Source organism: Aotus nancymaae, unplaced genomic scaffold (genome assembly GCF_030222135.1).
Source record: "Aotus nancymaae isolate 86718 unplaced genomic scaffold, 86718_ANA_hifiasm-v0.15.2.pri h1tg000083l, whole genome shotgun sequence".
Classification (NCBI taxonomy): domain Eukaryota; kingdom Metazoa; phylum Chordata; class Mammalia; order Primates; family Aotidae; genus Aotus; species Aotus nancymaae.
In genome coordinates, this window is record NW_026988498.1 from 7198466 (window position 1) to 7211006 (window position 12541).

The window sequence follows — 12541 nt, forward strand, 5'->3', positions numbered from 1 at the left end:
CAAGTGAGGTATGGTATTTATTTGTCTGTTGTAAATGAAGTTGTCATTCCTAAACCAATCAGATCATGCTTTTTTTATGAGAGGTTGCAACTTGCAGAGAGGTGGAAATGTTAGACACTAATTAATAAACGTGGCTGGCAGAGCAACTCAGAAAACTCTGGACTCACAAACTAAGCTATGGGGAGGATCATTAGAATATGAAATTCAGAATGCTTTTCCATCGATTTCATGAAATGCCTGTATCCTGTCAGAAGGTTCAAGATAAAATACAGTCGGCTTAAACATTCCAAGTTAGTTTTGAACCAGAGATTTTAAAGATTTGCTTGTTAGAGGGGTATTTTTGTGGTGGCTTTAGATTGTCTTAAAGTTCAAAGGAAACTAGAGATTACTGGATAAGCATCAATAACATGAACAGAGCATCGAAGCTGCTTGGAGTGGATGGAGGTTGCCTTACATTGTACTCGAAACACTCATCAATTCCATGGTTGGTTTAGAGTGTAGTGTTGTTTTAAGCCAAGTTAGTGTTTAATTTAACTTGAATTGAAACTAGTAAATACTGCAGATGAATTACTAGGAACCTGTCCAAAACCTGAAAAGGAAAGAGTCTAAAAAATTGAACTTTTTGGACCTTTTATGAGTTATCTGAAGATGTTGTAGTTTCATTGCCATGCAGTATATAAGGTTTAACCATATGAAATGGTCACTATTAACCCATTTAAAAAAAAAAAAAAAGCTACAAAAACAGCAATTTCACATTAACCTAACTTGAAATGTAGATGTTTCTGTTTAATAAATATACAACAGTTATATATTGGCAAAGGAAATACGTGTGTACATGCATGAGAAGGGTCATTGTGCAGTTGTGTGGATAAATGCACAGCCAAAGTTCATGGAATAATAGGAGGTTGCCTGATTCGTCTAGAAGAGTGTGTGATGCAATAATGCAAAATAGGCCTGTCAGGGGAGCTTGGGGTCAAAGTCTGGAATTCCCTGAAATACAGGCCAAGGAGCTGGAAGTTAATTTGGCAGGTAATTACAAGTTTTTGAGTGGGGGAGAAATATTTCTAGACCTGAGTTTTAGACAGATTAAAAAGGCAATGTTATAGAAGATGGAAGGCACTGACCAGAACTGGTGAGGAGTCTGTTTTGGGGATCCAGGTGAGCAGGAAGGAAAACCTCACTAGGGCTGTGGCCATGGAAATAGAAAAGTCTATGAGAAGGAAAAGATATTTGGTAGAGAGAGAAACTGAGAATTTCAAGGGGTAGAAAATTAAGCAATTTTTTTAGAGCCATGCCAAAGTGTCAGGTGAGAGGTCTGGGAAGCTGGAGTAGCTGCCCCCATCCCGGAGTTGAGGCTCCAAAAGCAGTGGTCTCTGTCTAGCTTCTCAAGTTTTCAGTGGGGTACAGATTCAGGTCATTTCCTATGGGGTGAGGCAGGGGTGTAGCTGAAAGAGTCTGAGTAGATCATCCTGGGAGGCAGTGTAAGAGATCAGCGCTAACAGAGCCATGCCCTGCTAGGAGACTCAGAAGATCCAGGTGAGGAGACTTTTTCCCAATTCAAGGCCAGCACATGTACCAGGTCCTCAAGGAGAAAATGGGCACTGGGGCATATGCACAGCCACATGGGCAGGGCATATGCACCCAGGATGAGGGTTACCAGGGAGGCTTGGGGGTCAGCTACTCACTGGCTTTCAGGGCTTTGTTCATCTCGGTTCACAGGATGTCGAGAACTGAGTCAGTGAGCCCCACCTGACAACAGCTGGTGCGGGAGAGGACACTGAAGGCTGAGTGAGCACTGAGGCCACAGGCAGCATCCCAGGCAGACAGATGTCACAAGGATGATTTGTTATTAAACCAGACTTGTTTCTCTCAACTATGAGAGAAAGCTGTTTGTTGGCATATATTATTGCAAGTAATGCTAAAAACTGCAATCACTTTCGCACCAACCTAATAGAATCTAGGATTGGAAATGTAAATAAACCACCAGGTCATTAAGTCACGCCTTTAGTCACCTTTAATGGCCAGGTCAGGCATTATCATTTCAGTGTGTATTTTGCATTGTCCAGTTAGGCAGCTTGTCTCATTTAGTGTCTCGGTAAGGTCTGGAGAACATCTGGAAGAAGGAGGATTGGCACACCCATCATTGACTTCAGAAGACAGTTCCACAAGTCAGAAAGGAATCATGGCTAAAAAGGATGTTAGTATACTTCCCACTTAATGATAAGGGAAAATTATTACCTTTCTGTTAATTTGAGCTCATTAATCAGTAGTGATTGTGATCTTCCAAATGTCACACAAAATTCTCGTGGTCTTTTGTCATCATTGTAGCTGTCATAGTACAGCCTTGTCAGCACTGTAATCCTGCAAGGCTGTTCTTACGTTGAATCTTGCCATTTATCTCCATTTTCAAAATTGTTTTACACCCTTCAGCTTTTTGTGATTAAAACATACAGCTCTAAGCAGAGGATTCTAGGCAAACACAGGTATAAACTTTTAATTAAAACTAGTTTTGCTTTGCGTTTATTTGGGAGCTCAACTGACTGGATTCATTGCTTCTTATGTCACAAAGGTACAGTGACATAGAGGGAAGAACTGAAATATTCTCAAGGAAATTTCCTGTTCACAATAACATTGCTAAACACAGAAACAACAGTACCTTCTACTGAGATAATAGCTAGTTGGGTGCCACATCTAATGGGAGGGTTAAAAAAGGGCATCAGTGTATTCACCTTTATCACTAACAGAGTAAAAATGTATTTCAGAAAAATTAAACTAAGAAAAGATGGCCCTTTTTTTGAAGAGCAGTGCTTCCAAAAGCAGTATACTCACACTTTGATCCTAGGTGTTATTTTTCATTCATGGTCTGTGCCTCCTATTTTAAGCCTATTCATTTTTCTTCCAATTTTAAGATTAAATAAAGCAAAATGAAAGCTTGTGTTATTATTTAGTATGAAAACACAGAACCTAATCACAGTTAATGAGTGTAATAAATGCTAAGCTGTACTTTCTCTTATTTGGTGTGTGTTTTATACACAGAAGGTAACATAGGCTGAGTAACTAGGATGCCAAGTTACAGATGGGGTTGTGGAATGCTATCTGACAGCCGATTAGAGTAATCTGTCAGAAATGATGACTTAATCACCATAACAGACTCCAAATTCCCTCATAGAATTCCACCCAGAGTAATCTAGTTTTCCTGCAGTATTTTATTTTATTTTTTGCCAGGACTAAATGGCTACATTGCTGCTTTTTCCAGCCCCCCTGGTGTACAGCATGATTTTAGTGGAAATGTAAATAGGTAGTATCTTTACAGCACCCAAGCTGATTTGGAGCCTGATAAGCCAAAATCAGATACATAATCCTGATTCTGTAGTTTTTCTCCATCCCTAGATTATTAGCATGTGGAGTTGAGCACTGCTAGCTATATACATCCCAGGTGACGAAGAAAGGCCGCTCTTTCCAGTGTGTTCTCTTAGCTTTCAAATGGGACCTTTTCCCCTTCCCCTCAGGGAAACTCCTACACTATGTGAAATAATAATGAAGATAATGATGACAACTTCAGTGGGCACTTAACTGCGCCATCGGTGTTTTAAGTATGTTATGTCACACACATCATGGCTGTCAGGAAAAAGTCGTCATTTATTTCCACTGTAGTTTTTTTCCTCTGGTTGGGAGAAGGGGATATGAGAGAAGGATAACCTCTGTTTCTTTGTTGTTATCAAACTCAAATTCCCTTTTTTTTTTTTTACTGGCTTTGATCACTTGTATAAAATTATGTCAGCAAATAGTGATTGAAAGTTTTCTGACCAGGCACAGTGGCCAGGGCAGGTTGATCATCTGAGGTCAGGAGTTTGAGACCAGCCTGGCCAACATGGCAAAACCCTTTACTAAAAAAAAATGAGCCGGGCGTGGTGGCAGGCACCTGTAATCGCAGCTACTCAGGAGGCTGAGCCACGAGAGTCCCAGGAACCCAAGAGGCAGAGGTTACAATGAGCTGAGATCACGCCATTGCATTCCAGCCTAGGCAACAAGAGCCAAACTCTGTCTCAAAAAAAAAAAAGGGAGTTTTCTGTGTGCCTACTGTGTTAACTCAATGGTGATACATAAAGCAACAACTTGAAATAGCTCTGAGACTCAGAAGTTAGGTAAGTGCCGTATATTCTGCCTCCACCATGGAATTGGCATCTTCAGAAGGTGATGGTTTTTTCCCAAATTTCCAAAGCAGCATTCAGATAAATAGGCCTTGCATAATCCAGGCAGTTAACACAAAGCTACAACCCAGGGCCTTTTGACATGAATGATGGCTCACACAACAATGAGTGGTCTTCACTTTGATCCATTTTATAGATTCCAGTGTACTTTTCTGCACTGTTTGTGAATAAACCACAAAATGTAGGATCAATTAATGTCAGTGAATCACAAGCATTATTTCCTCTCACAGAACGATTGATAGTAATCTTATTTATCTTCAGTTTGCTTCTCAGCATCTGTGTAGAACATTTCAGATAGCTTGCCCTGTGAAAGAAACCTCAGAGTCTAATCCACTGTGTGAGTTTTGAACCTCTGGATTTGAACGTAAATTTAGTTCCGTCCGTTAGTCGAACAGCAGATTGGCTGGGGCTACACTTTCCTGGCATGACTCTAAAGCTATGTATGTATGTTTTCATTCATTACATGTTTTTAAGCTTTCTTCCCTGCTCTTTTCATAAAACCCAAACAGTAATTTTTGTTCTTGGCCTAATTATTAAGACATTGTTGTGTATATGAAAATCTACACACACAGGTATAAAATATGAGTTTCTCGTTGGAGACAGGCCTTTAGGTTGAAGCAATCTTTATGTGTAGTGTGGAAGAGGGAAATTATGGTAATGTTACAGATTAGTCAAAACCCAAAACTTGCTTGCACCACAAATGGGTGGATGCACATCAGAGGCGGTGTCGGGTAGAGGCCTTGGGCTTGCGTTCCCACTGGCCGGACCTGGGTTCGAATCCCTGCTCCGCTACCTGCTTGCTGTTTGGCTCTGCCAAGTTATTTAGCCTCTCTGCCTTGGTTCCTCATAGGCACCATCTCTAGGGCTCTGGTCAGAATTAAGTGGGTTACCTGCATACTGAGCCTGTAGAGTGAGGGTGCCTCAAGAATGAAGGCAAAGGAGAGGTTTCCTCAGTGTTGACAGAAACTATCTAAAGGCGCTATTCTACTCACCAGGAATAGTTAGGACCTCCAGATGTGGCTTCGTCCCAGTGATAAAAACTGCTTGTGACTTACTTATTTTTTGAAACAGGGTCTCGCTCTGTTGCCCAGGCCGGAGTGCAGTAGCGTGATCTCAGCTCACTGCAACCTCCTCCTCCCAAGTTGCAGTGATTCTCCTGTCTCAGCCTCCCAAGTAGCTGGGATAACAGGCACATGCCACCACACTTGGCTAATTTTTGCATTTTTAGTAGAGACGGAGTTTTGCCATTTTGGTGGGCTGGTCTCCAACTCGTGACCTGAAGTGATCCACCCACCTCATCCTCCCGAAGTGCTGAGATTGCAGGTGTGAGGCACCACGCTGGGCCAGCTGCTTGTTATTGATCTGACAGATTATTTTTGTCATCTTTATTCTTTCTTTCACAAGTGTCCTATTAAAGGTATCTTAGCAAGTTTACCATTGTATTACTGTTTGGTTTTTTGGGGTTTCTTCAAAGTAAAGGTTATTGTTCAGTGCTGACTGGTGTTCCTAAGTCACGCTTCCTAAAGCTACCCCGTCTCTGCTATATGCAGCATGATAGAACAGTGGAATGAGAATCGCTCACGAGGGAGGCAGGCAGACCTGTGTGGCTCGGGAGCGCCTTCCTATATGGTAGAAGGTCCTGTGATGGGGCACGCGCTCTTTCATTTTAGGAGGTGATAGGCCTCCAGTTGGTGGCAAATCTTTTGATACTTTTTAGCATTCCTAAATTGTTTTGGAGAAAAATTCAGAAGGTGTAGGTGCTTTTGGCATTCCATAGTTACTCTACAAGCAAGACACAAGTATTCTCCATGGATGAGGTTTGTGTTGTCATGGAGTGAAAGAAAAATACCAGTGGGTCTTCACTGGCCGAAATCCTTTCTTTTTCTCACTTGGCACATAGCTCTTTTGTGAATTCACATCTTTCCATCCCCTTTCTCTACTTTTAAATATTTTATGGGCAGTAAGCTTATAATATGTGCTAGCACGGCTGCTCTCTCAAGGGGTCATGATGGGTTTAATAATGAGATGAGTAACAGTGGCTCTGTAAAGACCCATTTCAGGTTAAAAATGGCATGTTTTATTGAATCTCGTGTTAAAGATGGTTAACTCATCAATTGGTGATGGCTGGGGTTCAACAAGTTCCAACATGAGTTCTTCTGTGGGTGAGAAGCCAGCCGTGCCCCTGCCCGCAGCCTCTTCCTTCCCCTAGGACTCTGTCTCCAGACTAGTCCTGCGTTGGCTCAGAACTGTCCCTTCCTGCAGCAGAGACTGACTGAGGCAGAGGGCTTCGGAGAGCCCCATGAGACTGTGTCCATAGGAGTGATTCCGGAGAGCATGGCTGCTCTGTATTAACAGCTGTTGGCAGAGCTGTGTGCAGCGCTCTGTGCATGCACTTGCCCCTCAGACTTGCGAAATGACTTTGTTCCAAAGTCATACTCTAATTTTCATTTTCATGAGTCACAGCTGGGCCTTTGTGTGATGAATCGAAGGTCAGCTCATTCAGGAGTGAGGGGTGTCAGGCCCAGTCACAGGCCAGCCAGGGTGAAGACCAGAGTGGAGCGCTCAGCTCTGGGGCCCTGTGTGTGTAGGGAGGGAGAAGAGGTAGGAGGACCACGGGCCACTCATCCCCAGGAGGTGGGATGAAGGCAGAGGCCTGATGCTGGGAGACCTGTGTGGTCCGCCAGCAACAGATGGCTCCTGCCAGGGTGACGGGGATGGAGGCGCTGGTGGCAACTGGTGCCGGGTCAGAATCATGCCACCCTGTGCTGTTGTGGGTGCAGGAGCTTAGCTTTGGGGGAGAAGGGACCATGAAACAGGGACCTGTCCTCAGGAAGCTCCAGCTCACTGAGAGCCCAAGCAGACCCCAAAGGACCATACCTCTGTGTGCCGAGATGCTCCTTTCCACGAGCTCCACCTTGACTGTGTGTAGGATGCTGATTCTTAGTTCACAGGAGCAACAGAGGTTCAGCAGAAGCCTTCTTAGGACGGTGCTTAGCTCTAGTTCCCTTCCCACAGGCGGGAGGAAGGAAAGGAGCCCTTGAAATTTCCCCTTTCGTTATGTTTCACTGGTTTTTAAACAAATAGGGCTAAATAGAGACCAAGAAGTTAACCAGTACCTTAGCGTGTGGCTTTAGGGAAATGTTATTCTGCAAAAAAAAAAAAAAAAATCTAAAAATTCATGTGCCATCAAGGAACTCTTCAAATGAATGGGTTTAGATGTCTTTCTTTAAAGTAATGTAAAGCTGAAGAAACATGTGAAGTCCCATTTACTCCCATCGGCAGGGTCTATTTCCAAAACCTATGTTCCTGCCATTTCCCCGCTGACATGCTGCAGCCTAGCGTGGGGGGACTGGAGATCTGTCATCTTCTAAGCTTGCTGCAGGAGCAGCTGAGATGAGCAGAAGTAATAGACTCATTGTGTTTCATCATGACTCAGGAAAACCACCCTGTAAAGTCAGAGTCTGATGTGTGTAAAATTCTTAGACTCATCAGACAGTATAGACAGATCATGACAGTACAGACCACTGAAGATTTTGTTAGTCACAGCCCATTCTGTACGGCTGGGAGATGCAGCCTCAGTTTAATTAGCACGCATCTCTTCAGTTCAGAGACTCCTTGCAAAACTTCTTGAAGATTGTGTGCTCCTTTGTCATAGAGGAAGGAGGTAGCCCCCGGGAACTAGCCTCAGCCCTGACCCTAGCCACACAGTAGGCAGATTAAATTAGCGACTCCCATATCATCTGGGCCTTCCCCTGGTTTCCTGCTGTCTGCTGGGACTTGCAGGCATGTGCAGAGCACAGCATGAGATCCTGCCTCCGGCCCCGTCTAACTCTGGCAGCAGGGAGGGCCAGGGTCCCTAGTCAGGGGAAGCAGTTGAGAAGCAACGGTTCTGACCCTACTGATTTCATCATCAGCTCTTGAGAAGGGTGCTGAGGGTGTGGGCTCTGGCTGCCTATCCTAGCGCCTAAGGAAGGTTTAATTCAGGAGTGAGTAGATTCGCATTGTTTTCTTTTTACTTGAAATTGTCCAGCCCACGAACAGATTCCTCACTGTTAGCCTCGTTGTGCTTTAGGTATTTTGTTTTCGGTGAATGTTCTTTTTAACAACTTCTGTTGCTTCCTCTGTTGATTGGGATATATCATCATTCTTTATCAACCGTAGGGCCTATTTTCTCTTCCCTGAAATGTCCTTTACACATTTTCTGGTTAACATTGGATTTCTTCAAGAATGAACGCAGACATTGCTTCATCTGAGACACCTTCCCCAGCATGTCCTTCCTCCATCTGTATTTGGTGTCTCTTCTTCGAGTTCCCACCCTACAGCTCTTAGCACACCTCTTACTGTGCTGTGGGAAATGGTTGCTGTATCTGTCCCTCCTACCACACTGCAAGCTCCATCGCAATAAGGACGCCTTCTCCTTCTCCTCTTCCCAGCATCTAACATATAGCGTCTGGTAAAAACAGAAACACGTGAATAAACCAGCAGTCATACTGGGTCAAATCATTGAAACGATTTCTGTTACAGGGAAAGAATTCTTTTTTCCATCCTTGTAACTTGAAACTTTACACTAGAATGTCCACTCTTTCCTAATAACTTTGCTACTGAAGAAATCTCCCAAAGTTCGTGGAGCCAGAAGATTTTGAGGCAACGAAACAGTATTATGAGAACAACTCCTCCCACCCATTTTTTGTCTTCCTTGACATTTACATCTTGTGTGATCAGAAATCTGTAACTCAAATGAACTGTTCATGGTAATGAGCCGTTATTAATACAGTTCTGATTGAACACCTTTCTCTAAGAAGGTCACAGTGCTTTGCATACATTATCTAGCTTGTCTTCAGAACATACCTGAAGTGGGGTGACCACCTATTCAGAATTCACCATGATCTGACAGTCCACAGCTCCGTGAAGTTGATTTTTCCCTTCCTGAGCCCAGGAAAGACCAAAACAAAGTTCAAGTCTGCAGTGGCAGTAGCTCAGTTACCACCACCACTGCTGTTTTGCCGAGCCTTCTGTGGCGTCTTAGAGCAGCACAAGCTAATTCTCTCAGCAGCTGCATGAACACTGAGAGTCCAGTCTTAGTGTAATACGAGTCATAAAGCTACAGAGATCAGGTCTTATGGGAGTTAGGGGGAAGGGAAGATTACTTTCCCCTAAGGGGATATTGCAGGTGCCTTCAAATGAGTATGTGTCTGTCGCCTTTAGTGAGTGAAGCATGCTGTTCTTAATTAAAGGCTCATATGGCCAAGGTCCCACATTGGACATTTTATGGAGAAGCAGTGTGGTTTAGGGGAGGCATCATGGGATTAAGAGTAGGGATATCAGATTTGTGTAATCCCAGCTCTGTTAATCACCTGTGTCCATGCAGTCACTTATTCCCTTCAGACCTGTCAGCCAAGAGCACTGACTGCACAATTTCCAGGTCCCTTTACAGATTTAGAGTAGAGGGGTTCTGTTTTTGCTGCTCCCAGATTTCTGCCTCCCACCCTCCATGTATTTCACAGATGACAGATGCATCTGAACGCTCTCGGGCTCTATTTGTGCTCCTCTTCTGTTTGTCCCTGTTTTTATGTGGAAGCACATCGACCACCACGATGGACTGCATGCTCCCTGCGGGCAGGAGCCATGTTCATTTCATTTTTGTGTCCCATGCATAATGTAGGTCAGCTCACCTTGTCTCTCCTGTATCTTGAACCTCTGAATCTTATCAGACTCTTTTCAGCAGATGAACCTGTACAAGTCTTTCCTGTCTTGAAAGGACAGATGCCACCCCTCCATCCTCCACTGAGTTTCCTATTAAACCCCCATGCAGGTGATCTCAAAATAGAAGAAGTCCTCATTCACCATATCCACTGTCGTTCTTCTATTTTCCCCTCCACTTCCTGCGACCTGGTGTTCTCTGCCACCCCACAGAATCTACTTCTGATAGATTCCCTGAAGAATTTTTTATTGCCAAATCCCAGTTATTTGTCCCCTCACAGCCCTTGCTCTGGCTGACCGCTCCTTCATTCTTGAAACTCTTCTCCCCTCATGGCTCCCATGGGACCAGCTACTCCTGCAGCTGCTCCTGCCCTTCGCTCTGCCCTCCTTGGACTCCTCTTCCCTGGTATTCTGTGCACTTCTGTCCTTGGCTCTCAGCTCTTTGCATGCTTCTTTCCCTCACTGACAGCTTCACACATACCTGTGGCTTCACTGCCATGCTCAGGAACATTCTCTATGGCCCTGGACCCTCTCTCAAGCCTGAGCCCCGTGATTACAACTTCAGTCTGCATCCCAGTCACATCAAACTTAGCATGTCCAGACCTGCGCCCTTTAGCTGCCTCTGAAACTCCTTGCTCGCGTTTTCCCCGTTTGGGCAGTCATCCCACAGTCCACCTGGTGTACGCATCTGGAGTACCCCTTCTCCATCATCCCCACAACCAGCCAGTAGCCATGAAGTTCAGCCTCCACCAGTGTCACCTGGCCTGTGGCAGCAGCCTCCTAACTGTCCTCCCTGCCCATGTCTCCCTCTGTGATCCACCCTCCATGCTGCAGCCAAAATGGCTTTTCTAGAATTTCCATCTTGTTGCCTTTGCTACTTAAATTTTCTGTACCTGACCAGGTACTTTCAGACAAAATTTCAGTTCCTTAGTTTGCAAGACCCTCTGAGACCTGGGAGTTGCCCACCTCTACAGCCCCTTCCTGTGGTCCTCCATGCTCACATTGAGAGCTTCCTGTGGGAAGGAACTGTCACCCTTCCACTCACTGGGTCACCACAGGGCTGTCCCATGGGTTTCACATGCTGCTCCCCCTTGGTTGCTGGCACATCCAGGGATTCAACCCAGATACCAGCTTGGCTTTCCTCGCCAGGCAGGATTAAGTCCCACACCTCTGGCCTCCTATGCCAAGGTCTGTCCTGCCTCTCCCCACCCTCTTGCTAGGGTGCTTACTGGCTGTGGGCAACAGCATCTCTCCTACCCCCGCCACACTGAGCACCTGAAGAGAGTACCTTCTTCACTGGTCTTTGTTCCCAGTCCTCGGCCTAGAGCCTGACAGAGGGTATCTGTTTCCTCCATACTTGCTGTACAACCAGATAGATGCATGCTGGGTGGATCACTTGCTCAGAGACTCTGTCCATCTCCCCCAGCCAGGTTACTGGTCCTTCTCGCCATTACTCTAGAATAGAGGTCACACTCCTCAGCCCAGCTCATGGCTTTCCACAGTTGACTTGTCCTGCTTTGGAAGAGGCAGCTCACTTAGCCTCTTTCTTCTCCCTCCTCCTCTGTTCTGAAGACCCAGGCAGACATTAGGTGCACGTGATCCTGACTGCCTGATAATAATTTCCCATGATGAAGGCACCAGAGCCAAGTGCCGTCTCCCTTTCATTTAAATTAGGTAAAACCCAGAGCTGTGGCTTGCAAGGAATGGAAGTCCACTGGGAAAATGAAAGGTTCAGAGAATGGGACCCATTATAATAAAAACATTTGCACCGTCAGTGATTCCATCCACCCTGTGGCTTCTGTGTTCCTTGGGGTGCAACAAAATGTGAAGCAGGAGACCCTTTGGAGGTGGTTTGAGGAATTGATTCTAATTGGAAATGGTGGTGGCACTTTATGATCGGAGCACACTCTGTAGACCAGGCACCAGGTGTGACCAGCACTTTATGAAGAGCCATGGGACACCTGAGTCCAATGTAGCTCAGGACCTCAGCCCCGCTGCCTCAATTTCTTTCTACTCCTGTCGTGTACTGGACATGATTGGAAGGTGGGTGTCTCCCTCCCTTCTGCCCTCCTCCTCTCCATCCTTCTTTCCATTGTTCAGTGGCTCTGTGTTCCTATTCTATATTTGTATTAGCATTTAATAAAAATTATATACCAGCATTTGAGTCAGTCAACTGCTAGATCTTCAGATTACTCATGAGACCTAAGAAAAACCCATGTAACAAACACAGGATGGCCAGAAAAGTCTGCATGATTTAATATTATAATAATATGATAACAATAGCTAAGTTGTTTTCAACACATCTTAGCCTTTAATTATGAAGCACTTTACATGCATTTTCTCATTTAATTCTGACAGTCCTACAATTCAGGTGTTATCTCCATCTCACAGATGAGGAGACTGAAGCTCAGAGAAGTTAAGACACTTGCCCGAGACTGCATAGCTGTAATAAATGGCAGAAGCAGTATTACCTATAATATAGAGGCAGAAACCATACTGAGTGGCAGAACCAGGTTTGAAACTGAAGTCTGACTGCAGAGCCCAAGCTTTTAAATATGTGCTGTGTTACGGGGCCACGTGACTTAAAAGGGTTTGATTCCTGAAAACACAGGCCTGCTTTTTAACGTAGT

General features: G+C 44.8%; 1 protein-coding gene across 15 annotated transcripts in view; it reads left to right on the forward strand.

Moving 5' to 3' along the window:
* CELF2 (CUGBP Elav-like family member 2) overlaps window positions 1–12541 on the forward strand; it is an 854489-nt gene that overhangs the window by 752372 nt on the left and 89576 nt on the right. The window lies entirely within an intron of this gene.